The following is a 7,054-nucleotide window of genomic DNA, read 5'->3' as shown; positions in this document are numbered from 1 at the left end:
ATTGAAGGACAGGATTTCATATTGAGAAGATGTACTGCTGTAAATCAAGGTAAACTTTTCGTTTTAATTACTACTTTGATTTTATTTGTATAGTATCAGTAATCTGTTTATTTCCTGCACTTTGTGAAATTGTTTGCTGTTTTGTGAACTAATTAATAGCCCATGATGTTGTGACTAATCGTTTTGACCACTGCACGTTATTTGCAATACTGTCTACTTTACTAGATAAGCTATTTTTAGCTGCTTAGTCCTTTTTAATAACTATTAATAATTTGTAAAGTTAGTAGTAATTTGTAAAGTGGGCGTTATGCTCTAAAAGAGCGGGCCGCGCCATTTTAAATGATGCACTGAGAGAGCAAGAGCGCGCGCAATGATCCGTTCAAATAGATGTAAAGTTAACACATAGCTGTAGGTCTACATTTTTAAAAAAAGAAAACGAAACCTATTTATCCGCATTACAAATACAGTAACGTTAGTTATCGCTGAACTTTAGTGGCGCTTGTTGTGACGAAAATATGCGTGTTTTTTTTTAAAGATTTACTTTTTTGAGATCACCTGCAGGAAGCAGGTGAGGAGATCAGCTGTGATTCGGTCCGGCGTCAGCGAGCGGCTCATGACCAGACCAGTCGTTTTTTTCTCCATGATCGCCGGGGCAGCAGCAGTTTTAACCCGCCGAGGCTTTTAGAACATTATAAAGCAGTTTCAGCTCAAAATGGACCCGTGAGTGTCGTAGGTAATTTAGGATTTCGATGCGATTACGATTCGTGTCACTGTATGAGGCAGATACATATTTACACATGATGCTAAAGTGTGCTTATGCTAACAATCCCTATGAAACTTAAAGTTAAACTTATGAAAATGCGAGAGATATTTCATTAACTCATTTATTTGTTTTATATGCTATTTGTCTTTTCTTTATGCCGTTTTGAAGGTTTATTCCAGTGTTGCCGTTACGTTATTGAGTTTTTTGTATTGCTGTAATGACAAATAAATCTGACCAGACGCGACTGAATATGTGTGATGGATAACGTTAATGATGAAGTGGTATAACTCGTACAACCAAGCACAGAAACATCCCTTTGTTTGCTCAATATCACACAAAGGCATCAACAAGCCTTTGTTATAAGCAAACTTTCTGTAAAGAAACAGGCTTTGCCAAACCTGTTAGTTTGCATTTTTAAAGGTTTCACTAATTTTTAACAATTTAGGGCAAATAAATTTGAACAATTACAAGGTTGTTTAAATTGTAGCACACCATTAGAGTATTGTGAGTGGCATATTTGGTTTGTAATATCATTATACCCTTTATTTATTTTTTATTTCAGACTACCAGTTTGTGAGCTGATATGCAGTGGAAATGTAAGTTTTGCACTTACACATCAAAGAAAACTTTTTGAACAATACCGCACAAGCCATAGAACATATTCATGAATTGTTCTATTAACGTTACTTTGTCTCCTTACTGAGTGTCAGGGTAATTTTAAATCGTTTAATGCATTAAAAGTACATTTAACAAAATTCTCAGCAAAGAACTGCATGATCAAGAATAGTCCGAATATTTTGTCCATTTGAATAATCATCTGAGGACTAGTTAGAAATAGGGTTGTTGTGTTGTGATACCATTAATTTATGTTACAATACTATACCAGCTGAAGTATGGTGATACCAAGTAGTATTGCAATACTGTAATTCATAACTTAAATCCATGAAATAAAGAAAAATGTCAGAAATAATATATTGTATATGTTATTATAGGCCTACTTGAATTTAAATAATTCCCTTATTGTTGAAAAAAGTATTTGCACATCTCTTCACCTAAAATGTATTCATTCCAGCAAAAAAAAAATACATTAAAATAAAGATACATAAAGAAAAGAGCATTTTTCCAACAAACCTAGGCTATATGAAGTGGTCAAAAATTGTTTCCTGTTGCTATTTTGGGTTTTTCATCTATCATACTTTTTTCACACTTATTATCGGATAAGAATCCAAAGTAATTCAAAATTTCACTTTATGAGTCATTCTTTTTAATAGATTGTCACTGTTGTTGTAGCTATTATATCATATTGACAGGAACAGAAATAAATGAATTCCGATTCAAAATGAACCATCACAAAATATGCAATAGGCTACTATAAAAGGCGCAAATTCTACAGTTTTACAACCTTAGAAGGCTCCATAGACTATTAAAATACAATGATCTATTGTTGCTGAATCGTGTAAGTATTTTAGTGACTTTTTCACATGCAGCATTATGTATTGTAGGCAGACTGTTAATGACAATACTACCGTTTACAAACTACAGTGGCACCGCCAGTATCTTGGAGCCATAGTATCACGATACTACCATAGTACCGGTAAACCGTGCAACCCTAGTCAGAAAGTTCAGTGTCCTTTTAAAGACATCAATTGAGACAAATATTTATTCCACTTTTAATGCGCATAAAAGTAAGGCACACCAGCAACAATGCCATGATTATATTTAATCGGGGGTTGTGTTTATTACTGTTTGGTGACAAGTATAGCTCATGCTTTTGATGACAGGCGCCGGGAGTATTTGGCAGCTTTTATTATTCAAGAACATTTAACTATGTCATGTTAAAGTGTAACATCTGTTGCTAAATGGCATTGCATTGTATCATTGCATGTGTTTCTGATTTCTGTTTTTTGTTTTAGAATTTCGCTTAGCCATGTCAATAACACTTTACGTTTTTGTGCACAACAGTGACATCCAGAAGGAAGTCATAGAGGAAACACCAGCTGATGCAAGTGCTGCAGAAGGTTTGTTTTCTTTTCAAAACTTTGTGTGATTTTGTGAATTTGTGTTTTTGAATGTTATTAATGACTAATAATGTTTTGATTGGATCTTTGCAGAATTCAATCGAATATCAGGAAGAAATGTGAGATCCAAGTTCTACGCTGCATTGGACACACACTGCTCGTTTGATTGAAATAAAAAAAAAACAGGAGAAAATTGCATTAGAAAACTAGAAGAAATTTTCAACATGTTAATTCAAAGGTATTTTTGTGACATCATCTTTGAATCATAATTTGCATTTGATTGCAATAAATTGCATTTGATGTTTTCATTGGGCTATAATGCATGTCTACCTGTCTTTACTTTTTCAAGGTCATCTGGCAGCAGTTCTCCGGGGTCTTTCAGTCCTTTAGAGGGATGAGTCTAAAGAAATTTTCAGGATGTGTTTTGTAAGTAGTATTATTGTTTCTGCTTTCTTAGACTGGAAATGAAGCAGTCATTCCAGTTTACTTCACTTATTAATAAAAATTTTCAATTTTATTAAAATAAAACAAATGCATTTAATGTAAGTATTTGAAAGTAAGAGGGATGTTATATTATGGCCTTTGGAGCAAGAGCATTGCTATGTTGCAAATACAGCAGCTTGTGCCGTCACAGGGTCAGTTAGCTTCATAGGCCAGTGAAGTAATGAATGCATTTCTTTAATTTTTAAACACACTTGTTTTGAAAAGGAGGAAGATTAGCTTGAAAAAAAAATCTTAATAAGTGTAATACCTATGTATTATGTTGAGAGAAATATAATTTCAGTTGAAAGAACCTGCTGGATTAAGATGTAAAAAGATAGTGTTAAAAGCCACAAAGTCAAAGATGCTTCGTATTATAACCAACCCTGTGAAGTCACCTGCTGTGGGATTGTAGATGGCTGCACCCTTGTTCTAAAAGCCATACTAAAACATAAATTTTCTTATTAAAAAATAGTTATGAATACATTTTTAAAAAGTGTGCTAAATAATGCAAACTTGACTCACTGCTTTAATCTAGCAAAACCAAATGCATTCATGAATCGGTTCCCAATTTATTAAGTTTTCCCTACAAAATATTTATATTGATTATGTAGCACCAATTGGTCTCTCACACATTTGCATTTAATTTCTTGAAAATGTTTTAAAAGTACTTTTACTGCAGTTTGTTTTATTACATTACAGTGTTTCTTTAATTAAAAAAATGTATTGTTCCTTTAGAATAGTATCATGTTCAAGATACTGGAATTTAGTACCAATCTCTGCTGCAATTTTAAGCAGCAAATTTCCTGCTAACATTTTAAGCACTTTTGAGCACATTTTTAAACAGCACTGTTTTGCCATTCTGTTCACATGCTTAACAGAAATGACACTCAACAATGCTCAAATGTTAGCAGGAAATGGATGTTTTTAAAATTACTATATGGATTGGTAATAAATTCCACTATCATGACAAGCCTAGTAGAAGCAGTACAGGCAAATCCATCGTGTTGGTCTACATTGAAGAAGGAGCACCATAGCAAGGCCTTCTTATAAGAAGGATTTGAATGTAAAATGTACTATAAACACAAATAGTCATGCTAATAAGCAACTAGTTAATAGGGTAATTGGTTCCTACTAAAGTGTTACTAAATTAAGCACAAGGAATTGTATTTTTTTCACCTCTGCTTTTGGTCTCCTGGCCACTACAGGCTTTATTAGTGCCATTTAGAATATCAAACTTTACTTATTTTTCTTTCTCTATTCATAGGATGTAATTGTAGAGTCGGACTTCAGTGCAGAAGATGTTGGCCTGCTGACTGTCGTGTGTGAAGATGTCTAAAGAACCTCATTATGGATGCAATGTGGGCCTTTATACTGGAAGGAAAAGTGGTTATGGACTTTGCCACATGCAGTATGTCTCTTTTTTTGCTTTGATTTACACACTGAATTCGGACTACCCAAAGACTTTGAGCAATGCATTTGAATTTGTTCAACGTGTGTTGCTTTTGCTGGGAGGGAAGCGTAATGTGTTTGATTCGGCGAGTGCCTATATACTGCTGTGCTTTATGTTTAAAGGTTCAGGTATAATGGCATGTTTAGTTACAAAGTGTTGCTTTTTAACATGTTGCTGTTTGCAGTGTTACATTTAGGACTGTAGCATTTTGGTGTTTAAAACACTTTTTTTTTTTTTTTACCAAAAAAGTCTATTGTGATTAATAGGGTTGTCAAAAGTATTGAGTTTGGTACCAATCGGTACTGAAATAAATAAAAAAAAAGTCCATCCATTTCCCACTAACATTGCAAGAACTGATTGGCCATTGTGTTCACATGCTCAGTAGATATGACTGATTGGCTTTGAAGGTCATTATTTTTACCACACTTCACCACTGTTCACCAGGTGCAAAGATACAAAGACACTGGATAACTTCAAAGCACTGTCGATCAGTCGATTCATCACCAGATAGCTTATATGTTAGCTTCTAAACAAATCAGCTATCGACATGGCTTTGAAACACTTCAGTGTCTGTGTAACTTTGTTTGGACTCAGTGAAAAATGGTAAACCTATGACAGTCACAGCCAATCACAGTCATTTCTGTTGAGCATGTGAACACAGTGGCCAATCAATGGTGTTTAAGAACGAGCTCAGTAGCACTCAAATGCTGGTGGAAAATGGATATTTTTTAATATTTCAGTATTGATTGATACCAAACTCAATACTTTTGACCACACTAATGTGATATTTTCTGTAGGAAAATCTAAACTACACAGTCTAACAAATTAGCTTTAAAGCTTAATATCTGTTCCTCTGTGAGTGTCTATATGCTGCCATGTTTAAGGTGCTGGTGCAATGGCATGTTTAATTACACTAATTCAAGTATCTTTTTTCCAAGTGTCAAGTATTTAAAGTTTTTTTGATAGATTTTCAAACCTTTTCGAAAACTTGTGTTTTAGGGTTGAACATGTTTATTATATTTTTTGTCTGTATTGCTGTTTACAGTATATTACAGCACTTTACAACAGGTTTTTACAAAACTGTATTGTGTACAAGTGTATTGTGATACTAAAATATTACAAGTGTATTGTGAAATTCTGCTAATTTTGTCAAATAAAATGTTTACATTTAAGACCTGTATAATGTCATTACTTGTAGGTTGAACTACATATTTTATGTTCAGTTTAATTGAAGAAAATGTGGAAACCGATTGCACGTAGTTTCTTTAGTTGACATTACTTAAAATGGTGGATTAAAACAATGTTGAGACTACTAGCATTCAAGATGTTAACTGAACATGGTAGAACAGTATTAGTTAAATAGAGTTATTAAAGTAATCTTACTATAAAACCCTAAGTAAGATTACTAAATAATGACAAGTATGTTAACTAGAATTTTCTATTAAACTTACTTAATTTTTAACAGTTAGTTTACTTTATAAGTTTTAGTTTTCTTACTTCAAGGCAATAATTAAACTTAACTTAAGATTTCCTTGTAAGTTTATATTGCAAAAATAAGGCAATCGGTTTCCAAACTTTTTTTAAGTAAACTGAACATGTTAGAATTTACAGTGTAGTGAAAAATCTATCATAGTTTCTCAAAATAGCAACGCGCCACCAATGCGCCTCAAAACGCCTTCCTTTTTAGACCAGAACGCCTATGGGCACACATATGAGCGCAAATGCATATGCTATTTAAACAGTGTGGCGCAACACCTCAAAACGACTCTTGCGCCAAGCTGAAACTAGCAATTGAGTCGCACTTTGCGCCACATTGCGCCGGGTGTATGATAGGGCCCTAAGTGTTCTAATGTTTTATAATGAAGCAGACATGTCTATGCAGATTAAATATTACAGTTGTAGTAAAAACTACTTTCAGCATGGTTAATATCTATTATTAATAACATATCACAATAATAACAAGCACTAAATTGATATAACGTAATGATTTTACAACAATTGTAATATATTTGACAATATTATGTTTTTTAAAGGCTATGAGAATGAGAGACTTTAAACTTTGACAGCTATATATAAAGTTGAAGACAAATTGATTAGCCCAATTTTGTTCCTTTTTTTAAAGCATTTCCCAAGTGATGTTTAACAAAGCATGGAGATTTTCAAAGTATTTCCTATTATATTTTTTTCTTTCCCAAGGAAAATATAATTTTGTTTTCATAAGACTTTCAAAAAGCTGGAATAAGTAGTTTTTACATTTCTCTAAAGTGATTTTAAGGTTTATATTATTACAACATTCAGTATTTTCTTTATTAATTTTTTGACTGGCTACAGAACAAACTA

At 33.0% G+C, this 7,054-nt stretch overlaps 1 long non-coding RNA gene across 2 annotated transcripts; it reads left to right on the top strand.

Moving 5' to 3' along the window:
• LOC147846014 (uncharacterized) lies at nt 1-5,886 on the top strand. 2 transcript variants are annotated; one of them, XR_015481156.1, is made up of 6 exons: nt 1-49; nt 1,326-1,359; nt 2,726-2,781; nt 2,875-3,019; nt 3,131-3,207; nt 4,529-5,886. It is a non-coding gene; the product is annotated as an uncharacterized LOC147846014 (long non-coding RNA). The 2 variants fall into 2 exon arrangements; XR_015481157.1 differs by lacking the exon at nt 1-49 and adding an exon at nt 342-720.
• The last annotated feature ends 1,168 nt before the right edge of the window (nt 5,887-7,054 follow it).

This window comes from Danio rerio, chromosome 3 (genome assembly GCF_052040795.2).
Source record: "Danio rerio strain M-AB ecotype USA chromosome 3, GRCz13ab, whole genome shotgun sequence".
Taxonomy (NCBI): Eukaryota; Metazoa; Chordata; class Actinopteri; order Cypriniformes; family Danionidae; genus Danio; species Danio rerio.
Note: the sequence above shows the minus strand (reverse complement) of the source record. Positions and strands in the feature narration are given on the sequence as shown.